Source organism: Anthonomus grandis, chromosome 14, assembly GCF_022605725.1.
Source record: "Anthonomus grandis grandis chromosome 14, icAntGran1.3, whole genome shotgun sequence".
Classification (NCBI taxonomy): Eukaryota; Metazoa; Arthropoda; class Insecta; order Coleoptera; family Curculionidae; genus Anthonomus; species Anthonomus grandis.
The window spans coordinates 21,204,540-21,224,101 of record NC_065559.1 but is presented as its reverse complement, the minus strand read 5'-3'; the positions used below and the strand labels follow the sequence as shown (position 1 = coordinate 21,224,101).

The 19,562-nt window shown below is 33.7% G+C and overlaps 1 protein-coding gene and 1 long non-coding RNA gene across 2 annotated transcripts in view; both read right to left on the bottom strand.

Annotated features, from left to right (window-relative positions):
• LOC126744730 (sodium channel protein 60E) overlaps window positions 1-19,562 on the bottom strand; it is a 533,812-nt gene that overhangs the window by 456,993 nt on the left and 57,257 nt on the right. The gene's annotated exons all lie outside the window — the stretch shown is intronic.
• Window positions 13,799-14,487, bottom strand: LOC126744743 (uncharacterized). The gene is made up of 2 exons (XR_007663302.1): window positions 14,285-14,487; window positions 13,799-13,904 (listed from the first exon to the last, which is right to left on the bottom strand). It is a non-coding gene; the product is annotated as an uncharacterized LOC126744743 (long non-coding RNA).

Below are 19,562 nucleotides of genomic sequence, written 5' to 3'. Positions count from 1 at the left end.
ATTGGCTGTTGTTAAACGTCGACAAACATTCGTTGAGGTCTGTTAATAGGAAGAGATCTCCCGTCAAATACGATTATCATGTTAGTGAGTCCATTCTAGCCAGAACACAGAGTGCACGCGATTTGGGAATATTAATTGGTGATTAATTTTCTTTTGCTGAGCATATCGAGACGGTAGTCTTCATGGTTTCTTTTAGCAATGTCGATGCCCTTACAGCTCTATTTAATCTTGAGTTAGAAGTAGACTAGAATTTAACTCTCTTATTTGGTTACCTACATATCAGCCATATGTAAGTGTATCAGAGAATGTGCAGAGAAAATTTTTGTAGTAAGCACCTGGCATTTAAAGAAGACCAAGTTTATTCTCCAAGAGAATTAGCTAGTAAAGAACAACTACTAAGATTTTCCTTTCAAAGTCTGTGCAAACATAGAAAATTCCAATCTATTTATACAGTGCATCCCAAAAGTATCATGTCATATACCTTAAGTCAACAGTTATCGAAAAAAAGACGACCAACATTATTATTGAAGTTCACCTTACGAGTCACCTTATGTCTGAGAATTTTTATACAGAGCAAAATTCCATCCAGTCGTGTTTTTTTATTGTTGGCTGGTGACCGTGTATTTTCTTAGAAACTGTATGACAGTTATACGCCACACAGATACTGTCAAGTGTGAAGTGTACAAGCAAAGTTGCGGTTTTCACAATCGTAAAGTTAACGGAACGAGAAAAAATAGAAATTCTGTGCATGGTTGGGTTTGGTAATAGAACACATACTCAAAGGGAAACTACTCAATTATTCAATGAAATCCATCCTGATCGTCCTCCGATATGTCAAAAGGTGGTGAGTAAAATAGAGGCAAAATGTAGAGAATTCGGTCATGGTAGAGATCTGCCGAAATCTGGTCGTCCTGCTCGAGATGAAAATGAACAACTTGACGTTTAGCTTTCTTTGGAAGAAAATCCATGGACTCCTCTGTCGCAGATTGGGGCAAATTTACACATGGCGAAATCTATAGTTCACCGAATAGTTAAAAAGCACAAATATTACCCCTACAAAGTTATTCCTGTGCAAGAGTTATTTGATGACGATTTTGATAGGCGAACCTGATAGGCGAGTTTTCTGAACCCTTACAAAACATGTGCAATCTAAATAATAATTTAGTAACAAATATTATTTTTTCCAATGAAGTCACGTTTTGTTTGAATGGTAGTGTGAACAGACTAAATTTTCGATATTGGGCGACAGAAAATCCGCATTGGATGATGGAGGTAAATACCCAGTACCCTCAAAAACTAAATGTGTGGTGTGGAATAATGCGCGGAAGAGTAATAGGTCCCTTTTTCTTTGAACAGACTTTAACGAGACAAGTATATCTCGATTTTCTCCAATTTGAATTAGTTCCAGCATTACTAGCTTTATTTTCAAATCCGTTGGACCCAGACTATCCTGAGGAAGAACTAACTTTCCAGCAAGATGGCGCTCCTCCTCACTATGCTGCCACTGTGCGTACATTTTTGGATGAAATCTTTCCCAATCGGTGGATAGGAAGGAGAGGACCCATCGAATGGCCTGCTAGGTCGCCTGACCTAACACCAATGGACTTTTTTTGTGCGCATACCTCAAATTGAAGGTATTTATTAATAAGCCAAATAATCTAGACGACTTGAAAGAGAGAATTCGCAGAGAAGTGCGCGCCATAACTCCGAAAATGATGAAAAATGTGCAACGAGACTTTATTGATCGCCTTGGATATTGTCAAGCCGTGAATGGCAACCGTTTTAAACATTTACGAATAAAAATGCGCAACTTGAAATAAAAATCGACGGGTCCGAGCGTTTTTTTTCGAACACACCCCTTAATTTTAAATGAATTTAGACATAACTTTTGGGATGCACTGTATAAGTAATTTGATAGGTGGTATCACTTTGTGTTAATCTTAGTTTAAGTTGGCCTCACTTGAGATTCATTGATGATGAGATAATGTTGTGCCAGCTCCATTAATTGTTTCACAAAGAGCATCATACGTCCTGGGTACGTAATTTTTATGTCATATTTATGTTTTTACATTGTTACATTGTTTTAAAAATTACGTATTTAGTACGTACATTAGTTACGTCTCGCGGACATACAAACATGTACATATGAATACTTAAAAAATATTTTTGCTCCTATTGATCATACAAGAATAAAAAATATATATAAATTCTTGTTAATACACAAAACTATATGCCAGGAAATTTTTTTTTTGAAATATACGTATTTTTAAATATTTATTTAAAACTTCTTTAGAAGTGTTATTTTCAATATTTCTAATGTAAGTAGGGTAAACAGAAAAAAAAACTATGGGCATGGTTCTTTGCTTTAATAGAAAAAGTCAACCAATTCGGTAGAAATTAGACTAGAACTGTCAAATCGAGATTCCCTGTTTCCAAGGAACTAACATACCCAATAAATTTAGTTAATTTACATGTTGATCTGGTCGAAATCAGTATATTTTCAGTCTTTATAGAGTCTCTAAGAATTATTTTTATCCCATATATATTTTACCACACAAAAAAAGTAGTCGTGTAAACATCCTAGATACGTCATATTATGTCCAATACATGACGTACAAGTATGTACATATGGCCTGGAATCCTGCGGAAAGTGGACGTCCTATATATGTTCATAGTACATATCTGTGCTGCTTGGGTAATCATTGGGCTGTTAGAAAAATAAAATACCTAAAATAACATCAAATTCTAATAACAAAGAGTGGAGCCATATTCTGCCACTTGTACAATAGTACCTACGTACACACACATAGAGACAACTGTTATGGGATATATAAATATTCAAAGAATAGTACTTAATAAAATACCAAAAATTGCACTCAAGTATACAAAAGATATGATTTCAGTAACTTGCCTTTATATTTTGGATGTAATAAGCGAATTATTTAAAAATAATTCTAGTGACGTGGACAACATTATAGTAAGAGATTGCCAAGACACGAGGTTACTAACTGTTGTGTATTTAAATAAATACGACTGTTTATTTTGTTGGAAATTATAGTAGAAGTGAGGTTTTTTGGGGCACAACACAAAAATATAGAGAAGTGGTGGTTGCATAAAAAACTGATAGAAATTCCTCTAACAAATAAGCTAGCGTTCTCTCGATTGGCAACGGAAACTGTTGTAACTAACTTGACAGTTTGACGTGTCTAATAGAACCAATCAAAATGGTAGAAAGACGTGGCCAAATTAAGGCGGGAAATCAAATTTCATTTAATCTGAAAATCTTAGTATTTAAATAATATAAAATCTAAAGCAAACGCCTAATTAAAAAGTTACTTATAGAGAAAAGGGTCTTTATGATAAGGTGTTAGCATCAGTAATGGGGACTGAAGGAACATGAAAAAATCTTTTATTTCTATGTTTATCAGAAGCATTTAAAATATACATACTTTTACATGAATATACATACTGTTACATGAAGAATATTTACAGGAAAAAATTTTAATTAATTTTTTAATTGTGGAAAAGAAATTAGAAGTTAGACATTTTGTAATACGTATTTATAATAATCAAGTTAAAAAATTATTAAAATCAAATTTTTTTACCAGAAATCTGGAATTACTTGCTGCAAATCAATTAAAACGTTACTCCCAATATTGAAAAAGAGCTTTTTAGAAAAAGGTCGTGAATTAAAAATAATATTCTTAAAGCAAATAGCAAACTCAACACACGCTTCCAGCATTCATTGAAATGAAAAACAAACTCAAATGGTTATGACAGTGAGAAATGATGTTCTAGCAATCAATGTCAATAACTGTCTGTCAGCTCCCTGTCAATTTTGCCAAGCAAGATGGCCGACATACGATTCCGATTTTCACCATAAAATCTTCATACATGTGAGCCACAAGATGAAATGATACAATGCTTATGTGTTCAATAGCAAGGACTGACTACTCTGCGTAACTGGCAATCCGCCATCATCATATGCATTATCAGAGTTAATATAAAGATGGCGCTACATATATTCAAATCATCCCTTTTTAATACATCACAACATCTTTATCACGACTTTTATTTTATGTAGTTACAAAAAGTCGCTAAAGCAACCAACATAAGACACGAGAGAAGACATGTCATAACCTCTTTTTATGTATCAAGCAACTTGAGAGGTGAACTGTTACTGGGGTCTAAAATCACGACTTCGAATTCAATCGGCGGCTAAACTCGTTTTATTCGATTTGATTTATGTTTCTTGGTATATATATGTTATTTTCAATAATATTTGACAGATGGAAACTTCAATTGTCTTTTCTATTGATAAACACTAAGAATTTTCATTTATTTTGTTAATTTTTTTCGTCTTTGTGTTTTTTATTTAAATATATGTCATATATTATTTCTTTAAAATAAAAAAAATGTCGTTTACAAAAAAAAAACGCCACTACCCATTGGGAAATAATAATTGAATTCATGGAAAATCACAAGAACTTGTTGTGTTCATTCAATTTTGGTTTTAATATGGCAACATGGGTGCAATCAATAGGACCTATAACAACAGGGAAATTGGATCTGTCCATAAATGTTAATTTATTAATTTGTCTCTCATCTCTTATATTTGGAAAATTAATAAATCGGTCAGCAAGGTGACAAATAATTTCAGTAATTAGTATGACTATTGGTGAACAATCAATGAAACAAATACGTTTAAAAAGGATGCTGACACATAATGCACGTATTAAGTAAGGAAGAAGCTATATCGTCTGGTGCATCGACAAATCGTTAAAAACTAGGTAATCCGGAAGACACTCATGATTAAAAATTTTGTTTAAAATCAGTCATATCGAGTAATCGTGTCGAATCGTAATTTTAGAATCCCGGTGCCGATGTAAATTGTTAATTTTATATTTCGTACGATACTTGGTACTGTGTTATGGCGCATTCACATCACTAAGTATTTTATTTTTTCTTTCTGTAGCTAAGCCACTTCACTGAGACAATTGTGGGTAACTTTTAATGACATATTGATCTATGCCTTGATAGATGTCATCTTTCAAGTTTTATAGAACGATTTTTTTACCACCGTCTTGCCTCAACAGCGTTACATTTTATTAAGATTCCGAACTTGGAAAACTCAAGGTAAATTTGGCCACTGCTTGAAATTCGGAAAATCCGACAACTGCGATATTTAACTGTCTCATGATGAAATGATGAAAATTATTGTCCTCGGGCTCAAAGATTTTTTGTGTTGTTCAATCTGAGTTTATTAAATAAATTTTTATTAAATAAAATTTACCCGTGTGGGGTTCGGGTACGGTTGTAGAATAGCCCCAAGGTGTTGTCTGCCTGTCGTAAGAGGCGACTAAAAGACAACCGAGTCTCCGGTATAAGCAGAATAGGACCTTAGGACAATCCACCATCATCCTCCTCAAAGAGAGAGTGGGAAATGACTCTCATCGCGTCCTGATTGGGAAGGAACTATCGTCGCAGACCGTCTGTGCCATAAACCTCCTTCATGCGATAGCAACTGGGCAGCAGGCGACCCTGATCTGGTTGTTTCCGACAATACCACAGTCGCAGCCTACATTTGAAGATGAATCGTTGGAACAGGACAAAACAATCCGGAGGTAAAATACCCTCCCACTCGGATCTCCGGGGGAGGGTGCCTGATCGAACAAATTATTAGAAAGACAACCACAAACGTAAAACCAAAAACTTATCCTTAGCTACCTGGAACATCCGCACCTTGCACGACTCGGACACTGCTACTCATGCACAACGAAGAATGGCAGTTATAGCAGATCAACTAAACCGCCTTAATGTGGACATAGCCGCCCTTTCTAAGACCCATCTACTCGGTGAAGGTTCTTTAACCGAACAGAACTATACCTTTTTCTCGAGAGGTTATCCAGAGGATGGTAGAAGGCTGTACGGAGTAGGCTTCGCGATAAAGAACGATATAGTCAAATCACTCCAACAACTATCTTATGGCATCTCCAAAAGACTTATGCTGCTCAAATACCAAGTGGCTAATGGTAATTATGTTACCATCATATCGGCTTATGCACCAACACTGGACGCAAACCTTGAAATAAAGGAAATATTTTATGAAGAACTCAACAACATCTTAGAAAGAATACCAAGGAAAGAACATGTTATTCTCTTGGGAGATTTCAATGCCAGGGTTGGTAAAACAGCTGATATATGGCCAAAGGTTATCGGTGCCTACGGAATCGGAAAAGCAAATTTAAACGGAGAGTTGCTATTGGAACTGTGCACAGAACATGACTTAGCCATAACAAATACCTTCTTTCAAATGGATGATAAATTCAAAGGTACTTGGTGTCACCCTCGATCAGGACACTGGCATATGCTGAACTACATAATAGTACGCCAAAAAAATCTGAACGAAGTGCAAGTTACTAAAGCAAGAGTTGACGTAGATTGCTGGACGGATCACCGCCTGGTCCTGGCTAACTTAAAAATCAACCTAAAACCAAGGTATAGGCGTGGCAACAGTAAAAAAGTCAACAAAAAGCTTTGCCTAGAAAAACTCAAGGATACAGCAGTAGCTTCGCATTTTCGTAGCGAAATTAGGGAAAATCTTCATGCCGATAATTTCCGACAAGATCTAGAAGAACAATGGGGTTTAGTTAAACAAAATCTAATGGACATTAGCAGCTCAATTCTGGGAACCATGACGCGCAATCATCAGCCAGACTGGTTCAAAGAGAATGAACTCCTGATAAAACCTCTATTGGAACGTAAGTAGGTAGCTCAGAAAAACGCTCTTAGCAATCCTCAGAACATAGCTGCGCAAACAAAGCTTAAAGATACTAAAAACGAACTCAGAAAGGAAACGCGAATGCTAAAGAACAACTGGTGGGCAAACAAGGCGCGCGAAATACAGCAGTTCGCAGATGACCGAGACTACAAAATGTTTTTTCAAGCTCTAAAAGAAGTGTACGGTCCTTCCCGCCGAAATATATGCTTAGTAAAAGACATGCACGGTAATACTCTTAAGGACATAAAAGATATCATGCTAAGATGGAGGGAACACTATTGCACAGTACTTAATCAATCAAACGAAGTTGACCTTAAAGTGATAGACATGATTCCACAATATGAAACGACACACGAACTGGATGGTCCAATATCTGTGGAAGAAATTCGATCACACATCAAAAAATTAAAAAATAATAAAGCTGCGGGGCCCGACAGCTTACCAGCTGAGATCTACAAGGCGGCCGGTGACGATATTATTGTACCGTTGAAATCTATCTTAAACAAAATCTGACTCAGCGAAAAATCCCCACAAGACTTTAAAAACGCCAATATCATAAACATTTACAAGAATAAAAGCTCCGCGTATGACTGTAACAACTATCGCGGCATTTCATTACTGTCGATAGCGGGAAAGATTCTATCAAAGATCTTAGCGGATAGACTACAACCAGTAGTGGAAAAACTTATTCCAGAAATCCAGAGCGGCTTTCGGCCAAACAGAGGAACCAACGATCTGATCTTTGCACTTCGCCAACTTCAAAAAAAGGTGGGAGAACATCAGACTCAATTATATGTCGCATTCATAGATCTGGCGAAGGCCTTTGATTCGGTTAACAGAAAGGTCCTCTGGTGCATTTTAAAACGTTTCGGAATCCCAAATAAATTCGCCTCAGTGGTCGAAAATTTACATACAAGTAATCAAGCACAAGTGCTAGTGAACGGTGAGCTTTCCGAACCGTTCTCCACTGAGACGGGAGTTAGGCAGGGCTGCGTCCTGGCTCCTATTTTGTTCAATGTTTTCCTTGCGGCGCTATCGTTCATTGTTGACAGAAATCTAACTGCTAGAGGGATTGGAATCAGATATAGATATGATGGAGGGCTTTTCAATTTAAAAGGTCTTAGAGCTGGAATAAGAGTGCGTTTTATCACGGATCCTCAATATGCGGATGACTGTGCGCTGATTGCGTACACAGCAGAAACTCTTCAGGAAATTCTTGCTTCTTATGCCTGGGCATACCAAGCCTTAGGTCTAAAACTAAACACGTCAAAAACCAAGCTTCTTATAACTCCTGCATCAGATAATCCTCAGCTCATACAGGTCAATGGCGAGACTTTGGAGCAAGTTGAACGCTTTAACTACCTAGGTAACGTATTTAGTACAAAACTAAACATAGACGACGAAATAGCAAACAGAATTAGCTCTGCATCAAAAGCATATTGGAGTCTTAAGGATCGGGTGTTTTACAATCATAATCTGAGTCGTAAAACGAAAACGGCAGTATATAGAGCAAAAATTGTACCAACGCTATTATATCGCTGCGAATCATGGATCCCATACAGACGACATATAAAGGCTCTTGAACAATTTCAGCAACGGCAACTGCGACAGATGATGAGAATCAGATGGTTTCATAAAGTTTCTAATAATGAGGTTCTGCAAAGATCAAACTGTATAAATATTGACACTATGGTACGAAGGGCAAGAATGAGATGGCTGGGTCATGTATACAGAATGGACGAACGGTGCTTACCAAAATCTCTTTTGTATAGAGAACTAAAAGAAGGTGCAAGGAGGCCGGGAGGCCAATACAAACGCTTCAAAGATGTCGTCCACGATGATTTAAAGCTATTGAGAATTGAAAACAACTGGGAAGAGATAGTCAACAATCGTGCCCAATGGAGAAGAGCGACGTTCGTTGCTCCTCAACCGACTAGAAGAACCCAAAGACCGGCTCTGCAGGATTTTCTGTGTGTTGTTTGTGGCCGGATTTGTAAATCTCGCATAGGATTGTTTAGCCATAGTAAAACTCACCAAAGACTGTAGCTTTATCTTTAGTTTAGATTTATCTTTTATAATGTAATTATTCTTTTATTTTTTACTCGGTAATCGAGCTCGGAAAATTAAATAAATTAGGAAGCTTTTACAAAAAAAACAAATTTTATTCAAGAGAACGGATCTTATTCTGGCCGCTACTGTAAAAAAGATATTATAAGCACTTCTTACTTCTTCTTTTTACACTTTAGTATCTTTTTTTTTTGTCATATAATACAAAAAGACCCAAGGACCCTAAAGAAACAAACTACTGATTAAAGATAAGACAATTTTTTTGCATAAATCAACTCTAAATCATGTAACGAATTAATACAAAAAAATACATAATTCCTAATTTTTATTTTTTTTTCAGCTTTATAGCTTATACCTACTATGCTTTGGCAGAGCCCTAATCGATTCTAATATTACTAGAACTATAAAAACAGGTGATCCAAATGACCATGTTTATTCTATTTAATGGAAAAGAAAACGAAAGGTTATATTTTGTGAAAATATATAAAAAGGCCGAACGATCACGCTGCATTGCGGTCTAGTGGGGGGCTTAGCCGTGTTGCGTGTCCGATGTTAACAAAGATTATAGCCTGCGTCACACAATATAGGTATAAATTTTCAAAGGCGCGCAGTAGAGCGATTTTTGTACAGAAGATCAACTGCCATGTGACTTTTGTGGAAAATTTCTTAATACGATACATAGAACTTATAATTGACTACTTAACACTTATTTAATGTAATTTTAAATATGTTCAATTTCATGTCCTAATACTAGGCTATATTATGTTATATTAGCATAAATGTGCGCAATATTTTGAAAAGGTTGAAAGCAAATGGAGCTACATAAATTATAAAATTATTTATAGAGTAATGATTTAACAGCCGCGAATAAACTAACTGTTCTCCGTCATTCAAGATACATATACCGCGCGACATCTCTGGAGACTACTGCGCGACATCTGGGAGATTAGCAAATCTTCCAATGAGAACAATGGTCTCTACGTGTACACACACAAAGAAAGCAGGTTTCCTGCTTACTAGCAGTCGGCGCCTATAGGCGCCGATAATTAAGTGTACCTTTAATTTGCCCGCACATAGAAAAAGCCGGCCGGAGCTTGTTGCAAGCGTAAATCGGCACCGACTATTTTACCGGAATGAATTTTTAATTCTTGGTCGCTTATTATCGAAGTTAGACGTGGGGTTTTAGTAGAGTTTTTGATTTATTTTATAATAATGGATGTCGAAATTTTGATATCTGCTGTATGTACAAGACCTGCGCTGTGTAACAAACGGCTAAAGTCTCACAGCAATAGGAACGTGACCCAAAGTTTGTAGAATGAGATAGCGGCTGAAATGGGGATCAATGGTAAGTTTTTATTATAATTAATAAAAGCCTGTTTATTTCCATTATTTAACAAAAACTACAATACTGTAAGTATAGATACCTCTACTTAAATACACAAACCAGACAAGAAGAAATTACGGATATGATTACATTGTTTAATTACGATAACTTAGTGGATTATTAGAGAAAGTGGGTAAATATATCTCTAATTGTTTTAGCTGTATTTGGCGGTCTCCCAGCACCATGATTTTCATGATTTCTTTGCGCAATTTCTACATTAGTTAGGTGTCTCTCAAAACCTTCTCTATTAAGAATCGTGTTATGTAGAATACAAATACACTTAATAATATTGTCAGCAACACGTATCTTCGTTTTGATGGGTTTGGACAAGATACGCCATTTTGCAGTTAGTATTCCAAAAGTGCATTCGATTGTTTTTCGAGCTTTGGAGAGTCTGCTGTTAAAGCATTCATGATCCAGAGGCAATTTTTTTTCGCCGTAAGGTGAGTAAAAAATCTAAAAGTGGATATGCTTCATCACCTATAAAAACATATGGTACCTTCGTATGATGATGATGAACATGATGATGTTAACGATGGCGACTTATCTGTAATCTAAGAAATTGGTGAAAATGACGAAGACCAATTAGTTGAGGACAATAATAAAATTTATTTTAGTTTGTAAATGTGCAATATATTTTTAAATTATTATGTAAATATATTAATTATAGAATTAAAACTTTTAATGGAGTTTTTTTTAAACATAACAAGTTTTATTATTGTCCTCAACTAATTGGTCTTCGTCATTTTCACCAATTTTATGTATTTCTTTTCTTAGACTTTCTTTACATCCTTGGTACTCCATATCCTCTACAAACCCCGTGTCGACAGGTTTTGCTTCGTTCTTGATTCTTCGTATATTCCTTATAGAAACATCTGTAGCTGCAGCAACACGTTCCTGAACCTAAAAATAAATAATTTTTATTGGTTAACTGAAATGCTTTTCGCCTTCTGAGTGGGATTAAGGGCTATTGCCATTGCTAATCCATTATTCCGAGAAATTTCAGATCAAAACATACCTTTGCGAGAGGAATAACTTCTTCACCATTGCCAGCAGCCACTGATTCTGCTTGCATAAACTTCAATACGTTGCTAACTATTTCACGATTTTGTCCACTTAACACTTTATTTTTTACTTTAATATACTGAAATTCCTTTAAAAAAAAAAGTTTTTCGCTTACCGAAAACCATGCAACAATAAAAGTATACCTTCGTGTTTACTGCATGCTTCAAGACAAACTAGGCTAACTAGGAGACCCAAATTAGTTCCGTTGTGACCGCCTTTATATTTCGAATCGACTAAAAAAAACCTGATGGTTGTAAGTTTATTGGTTTAGAAGTTATCGCGTGGTATGTGTAAAAAAAACATAAAAATATCATTTTGATAAATTCTAGGCATTTTCCGGGATAAAAAATGACCGACCCCTTAAAATATATTGTAATTAGTCATTTCACATACCCAGAGACCCAACTAATGATCCTGTCTAGGTTTCATGCGGTTATACCTAAAAAACAATTTTCGAGAAGAAAGCTTTTTCCGTTTTTTATTCCGCCATCTACTCCACTTCATATCATCTACGCACGGACTAAGATTTTAATAAACTGCCCATCCTCTGTCTTTGTTTAACACTGACTCTCTCATTCGCACGTTCGCGCATCTCAGAGGCCAAGCTAGAATGGTCGAGCCGTACATATCCCCATCAAGATTACCGGGTATAAAAAATTTTCCAATAATATGATCGCCATAAATGCCGCACCAATAGTTTAATTTTTGGGGATGTTGAGTATGTGCTTCGTGATATATGTGTGTATTGGGGTGAATAACGGCAATTATGATGATTTACAGTGCCGTTTAAGAAAAATGTTAATCAGAAACAAATGTTAAACACATAATTGGGATTACTTAATGCTCTTTCACTAGTTATTTCGCAGAACTTCAAGCACCGATCCTCATCGTCTTCACTTATTTCATATACCAGCTTTGTTTTATAGGGGTGAAAAAGCTAACTGTCGAGTTCTTAGTGTAGGATCTATATTAACATGTCCCAAAGGCGAAACCTTGCGAAACCGAATTTTTAACATTCCTTTTTTTATTGGACACCGATCCTGTTTCCTTAAATTTTGTAATTAGTTCTATGACATAGTTTCTTTACACGTTTCTGTTTTCTTCAAGTTCATTCAAAGGTTCCGCTGTTCGAAATGCATTTCGATTGTTAGCAAAAAATAATTGCACTACCTCTCTTGACTATAAACCATTTTACTATTACTTTGTTTAACACGATAAGCTAGAAATCAATGATCGGATTTCACTTTGACCAAGTTAAACTGACCTCTAAGTCACATTATTATTTATTGCTTAGTTGTATTTTGACATTCTTATTTTTTCCCTCCTAAATGTCGATTTGAACAAAATCTGTATTATTGCATGGAGGTTAACGGTGGCCATTGTCAGCATTTGTTGTATCAGGTGGTGTTATACTCCTAAAATGTTTCCCCCTGATAATCTACATTGAGTGTCCGACCGTTTTTTTTTTAATTTTTACGAGCTTGACCTGGCCGCCGTTTCACTTTCGTTTAGCCACCTTGTAAGAACAAGAAATGAACCATTTTACCAAAAATCAACTATACTATATAAAAAACCAAGAGACTGAAAAAAAGAAGTACATATAAAATATTCATATGAATAACAGATTAAAAGGGTAAACTTAATTCTATTTAAAGACCATGCATTTGTTTTGCCATCCTTAGCCTTGTCCTGATGCAGTAAACTATATCTCTTAGCGTTTAAGTCCGCAAATCTTGTAATTCCTTATCCTTTAAATTTAGATTTAGATGAATAAATTAGAGTCTGTAGAGCTTGTCTTACGAAGCTAACAATAACAGGTCTATATTTATTTACGTTGGATTCCTAGCAATTCACATCAGCTGTATTATTAATCGTTTGTTTAATTTTTTTTTATTGATCGAACGACGTTTGAGAGCACTTTTCGTTTTTTTAGTATTATGACGAATGTGACGAGGAAGAAAAAATTATTTCAACATAAATAAAGAAAAAAAAGGGTCGGGTATGGAATTTCGGAGACGCCAACGGAATTATGGTTCGCAGGAGTTCCCTGATAGCATAAAATATTCATTAAATATTTTAAAAAAATGTTTTTTTAATATTTAGAGCGACAGATTTTTTAATATTAATTAAATATATTTTTTAAATATTGATCAAATATTTATTTTAAATATTTCTATTATAAATAATTCGTATATTTTTGTAATATTTTTTATTACAAAAATATATAATATTAAAAATATATATTTAAAGACAGATTTTTAAAGAATAATCTGGGTATCCTGATCGCCACCTAAAATCTATTTTGTTAATCCCATAAACTATTTATATTATTTGGGAAATTCTTTGTAAGATTAACAAGTCGATTTTAGGCTACTATAACTGATATTTTTATTCCTTATATATAAGAAACTATTTATTGCTAATTTTAGCGAAATCTGTAGGATTGCTTTTCAAAACTTGGCTTTTTAAAGAAAATTCATTAAGAATAAAACAAATAATGATATAATTTATAGGTATATTTAATAGTCAGTACAAAAAGTTTACATTTTAAATGTGGATTTAATCGTGTCTTTTTAAGCTTCATCTGCGTCTACCGAATCTACTTCCCTAAAAAAAAAGACAATTTATTATTATGAACTCTTATTGAATACCTTATACACCCGAAATGCATATTGTATAACACATTTCAGTGCTAGCTTTTTTAAATTCCATTTATTTTCAATACTTTTTTTATACTATTAACTTTATCCACCTATTTCATTCTGAAATAGGTGGATTTATGGAGAAATTATTAGTACTAATATTTAACTTCAGATGCAAATCATTCAAGTGCTTTTTTCTATAGCGGTATTTTTTACAATATAAAGAGTTACGTTTTTTTTTATTATCTGCCATAACTGATGATAACTCAGATATAATAAATAATAAAAAAAAGTTTCCCTCCCCTCTAGTTACATAAATGATTCACTGTTTAGTAGATAAAGTACCTGAATGGATTCCAAAATAATTACCGTCACAATAATGTTTCACATAAAAATCACAAATTAAATTACTCCACATACAAATAAATCACAAAGTTATCACTTACGCACTTCAAACAAATTGTAATTTATAATAATATGATGATATATTATAATATAATGTAATAACACGGCTAGTCGGCTACTAAACTAAAACAGCACGAAGCAGGGGACGCTCCACGCTCGCATCTCATTGGCTGGTTACGAATGTAGGAACGCATTCGCGACATATCTTTGTTTGTGGTCTGTCCTTCTTAAATGTATTTCTGTATAATTTCAAAGGTAACGTATGTCGAAGCAGCCAATTTCACGTATTGATGAATACGGATTGATACTATTTTGGTTTGGCTTGGCAGGGGTAGTCCATAATGGATGGATATAGACCGAACAAAAAAAAAATAGGCGCAGCAAATAGCAAATAAAATTAAAACGTTGATCTGTCGAAGTGCGAGGATACCAAGCTGATTATATACAATTTGTATATGATCAGCTTTTGGCGAAATGTATGCCTAACAGATTTGTATACCTACCGATAATTCATTTCTAATAAAAATTTAAAAAAACGATAAATTAATAATAGAAATAAACACTCCGTGGTAATGACATTTTAAAATATTTACTTAACATTTCAAATTTATATTTTCTCGAATATTTGATATAAATCAATAATCGAATATTTATATTATATTTTCATATAAATATTTCTTTTTCAATGTATAACAAATATTAGTAAAATAATCAGAACAAATATTTAAAAATCATATGATATTTGTTAAATATAAAAAAAATATTTTACAAATATTTCATGCTATCAGGGTTATATCCGTAAGAACCGCTGATTCTTCACCATAGACTTTTCCAATGGCGTAGTTAACCAAATGATCATCGTGGGCACTGCTTAAACTCCACAACATTGTTGATAGAGTACGGAAATCAATGTCTAATTACAAAAGACAAAATATTCAAATTACAGGAAAAACAATGGTAACAACCGACCGGTATCGAAAATGCCAATACCTAAAAAATTGATTTGAACATGGCGTACGTGACCAATAACAAGGGACAGACAGATAGAAACATTACTTTAGTAAGAGGTTGAGAAAAACAACCTGATTCCATTAAATTGCTTAAAATTCAAAACAGAGTTCTTGTTTTTACAATGCTATTAACCCACTTAATACTAGATGTCACGATCATCACTATTTTTATACAATATTAAATTATTACATTATAAAAGCAACCAAAAAAAAATAAAAAGGCTTCAATATAGTCCAATGTCGTAACTAATAAAGAATGATTTCGTAAACGCACACTTAATCTAACTGTTTTCCACTATAAACTATCGCATGCCAGAAGCTACACCCACCATAAACAGGTGGGTCTGGATACCTAATATAAAATGCATTACAAATTCTTACTCAAACGGTTCATCTTAAATAATCCGCCGCCTAGAAAACTGGAAATGAGGAGTCTATTCCCATTTGCATTATTATCGATCTAACTGGAGTGAATAATGCTGTTGAAAGAACCGATAAACTATTGTTCCCGCGTCGGCCAAGTTACGAAGTGTATTCTCGCGAGGTAGAAAGCTTTTCTCTCTGCTAGTGATTTAACTAAAAGGGTGGAACTTGTTTAAAGGTTCTTTAATAGAGAGCCGACCGAGATAATATGGGTTTTGTGAAGATCCTCTGAATCGGCGCGATGACGGTGGTTTGTGGGAATTTTGATTATTTTTTGTTTTATAAAAAATAGCAGATTTTCGTTTTTAATGAAACTCTTTAAAATAAAACCCACAAAAATGATTTTAACTTATAAGCGATCATCAGGCCTAACTGAAAGTACAAATATCGATATAATAGCACATGCTTTTGCTTAAGTTTTTTGAGACAAACACATTCCGTTTTAACGCAACAAAAAAGGACGGAGGTAGAGTTGAAACATGCGCTTCACTTTATTAATACGACCCAATAAGTTGGGTTAACATGTTCACACGTGAAATCAAATAATTTATTAGTGTTACCTAACCTAACCTAAAGACAGGTCAAGACATAAGTATCAAAGAACTAACTTAACACAACAATAAGCAAAAATAAAGAAACAATACATAAATTGAAGTTAAAAAGTATCATACTAACATAACATACAAATCCACAGTACTGGTGTACTTCAGTACAGAAAGTACACAGAACTGACAATAACACTTAAGGCAATATCATTTAACACAAATTTTCAGTTAGTTAAGAATATCTCGCGATTTAATTCCATTCTTTAATTTATAAAATTCTAAAATTACCATCTGTCAAGTCCAGTTCTTGAACATATTTTTAAGTTTTAATTTTAGGGTAACAGTTGTAGAAGAATACCCCAATTGTTGCTTTTATAATGTAATAATAACGTAATATTATATGAACATAGTACTGATCGCGACATCTAGTGTAAAGTCGGTTAATGACCTTGTAAAAAAATAAGAACTCCTAGATGGCGTTAGCTATTCTTCGCTTTGAGTTTTAAGCAATTTACTGGAATCAGGTTGTTTTTTCTCTCTCTCTCTCTCTCTGACTAACGTGATTTTTCTGTCTGGCTTTGTCATTGGTCACGTACACCATGCTCAAGGATCAACAATGATTTATTATTACAATTTTTACAACAATGATTTATTTAAATGAAAGTTAAACATTGAACATTGACCAGTATTTGCATATTTTTATAATATAGTGTTGTTTATATTTGAATCTTACTTTGTGTTATATTTCCTAACATCCTTTTTATTTATGTTAGAACCAATTTGCCAGTTAAAGGTTTATACAACTGCACTTTAAATAAACCCACTAAGATGGATGGTGCCCACAATTTAAAAGGTAAGCATCTCTAGAATAATTTATGTTAACCCACCACCAATAAGTGTTCTCCAGACTGATAAGCTGCCGTTAGCATATGTGCCAATGAATATCAGTCAATTTTTATTAAAAACAAAAATCTAATAAAAAGCGGTTACACTACACAGAGGCAAAACCACCCACTGAACCTGAGTGACTGAAGAGTCATTTCTCAGTGAATAAAAGCATTATGTTAATGAATCAAAATTTTCATCTGAGGGACAGATATAGTAGTTAGGTATCATTAATAAACAATACATATTATTCGTCTTCCTTGACTAAAGAATATTAATATATCAGTATAAACCATTATGAGGTAGTAAAATTAGACTTTTAACAAAAAGCAGATCGCTAACCAGAAACATCCTTGTTTCAACCGAGTATCAGGATAGCTTTTATCTAGAAATTTGTTTTATTATATTATAAATGACTAGTCATAGCACTCAACTATAGGATAATATAAGATTTTTCCTTTCTAAATTACAAAACAGTTAGACGTTATGGTTAACTGTACTGTTTTGAAGAATTTGTTGTCATACATATCTTGTTTAATATACATATTTATAAGACAGTTTCGACCACTAGTTTCAAAATGCATTAAAGCTTTAAACCTATAGGGCACAAGTAGATCTCTAAAATAGGTTTACATTAGCTTCATTTTAGTTTTAAGCGGTAACGGTAAACATTCCATAAGAAAACTTCAAGAAAATCCTTAAAACAAAATCATCAAAAAACTTTAAGGGATGTAAACATGCAAATTTAATTAACGAGAATTCAGGACAAAGGAAAAACTACATAAACATGAATATAAATCTCAAGAAAGCGCTAATTATTAAGCAAGCAGATGATGCAAACGAGTTTAGTAAGTTATTTTCCTTTAGGAAGGAAGCAAAATAAAAAGACATTCTGAATATTTTTCTGATTATATTTGAGGAGCAATCAAGCCAAACCAGATAAAGCCCTTTTAATATTAACCTCAAAATTAAGTAAATCAAGCAAAACCAAATAAATTCACAAAATAAAATTGCCCTTAATATTCTTCTTTTGGTAGTGTTAAGAAAATAAAAAATAAACGCGTAACCATAATAATCATAAAGTTTTTATTTTACTTCTTTACAATGAAATGTAATTTAAAAATCCTATTTCCTTACTTTTATCTTTATTAAAGTAAAAAATAAACGTGTGAACATATTTTTGTTTACTTTTTTTTAATAATAAGTAAATGTTATTTAGCTTACAATAAATGCGAATAACATCCCTATAAAAAAATCTATTTACATTATAAACTAAACTAAATATATTCAACTCAATCAAAATCAGATAAATCAATTGTGTAATTAGTAATAGTTCTTTTGTTAATTAACTAATAGGGAGCAAAATGTTGTCTGCAAGGTATATAATATTAAACTTTTTATATACACGATAACTTTGTTTTAAAAAGTTCACGGATGCCCTATGGCACGTTTTTTGTAAATATCTTGAAGTTTTATGTAATGGATTTATATGGTTTTGCTTAATCGCTCCTCATTTTAAGTGATATTCATCCCTGCTTCATTTGATCATTGGTAGTCGTACAAGACGGTTGTGTCTTCGCTCGTCGGCTCTGATGGTTGCTAAGTTTGGTTTTGACTTTGATTTGTCTTTCTGTTTTTGACCTTACCAGACGCGACGCGAAGTTTTGCTGTACGTGTGCTCTCGGTATAAATAGGTTTTGATTTGCTTCCTGTATAAACATTAGTTTTGATTTCTGATTAAATTAGTACCTGTTAACCTAAACATGACCTTAAAATCACAATTTATTGAACTTTAACTCTACAACATCAAGTTTTCGCAGTGCGTGTGATTTGATAATAAACAGTTCCGGTCTCCTGCTTTACAAATAGTTTTCGTTGACGGAACAATATTTTTTTATTTAAATATTTGGACACTTTTTGAAATCAATCTTAAAAAATTATGGCTGAATTTAAGTGTGATTCCTGTCAAAAGACCATCTTGGAGAAAGAAAAATATAAGGTTCGCTGTACGGAGAATGTCGCCGAAAATTTTTGCATAAACTGTACTGGTTTGGATAAGGCCACAACAAAGGTACTGTATAATCAAAAGTACCATAACATTAGATTTTTCTGCAATGTTTGTAACTCTCCTACTTTAAAATACCTTCACGACAAGGTTTTACAGTTACAAAAAGCGCAGATTCCTTAGGCATTGTTGATGTTTTGGGTTCATGTCTCAAAAAGAATACGGATCTCTACCCTGTCATTACAGAACTATATGACATCTTGAGTCAAAATGATCCCAAATGGAAGGTTTTGTTCGAGAAAGTGGATGACATTCACAACTTGCTTGCCAATAGTAGATCTGAAAATGGT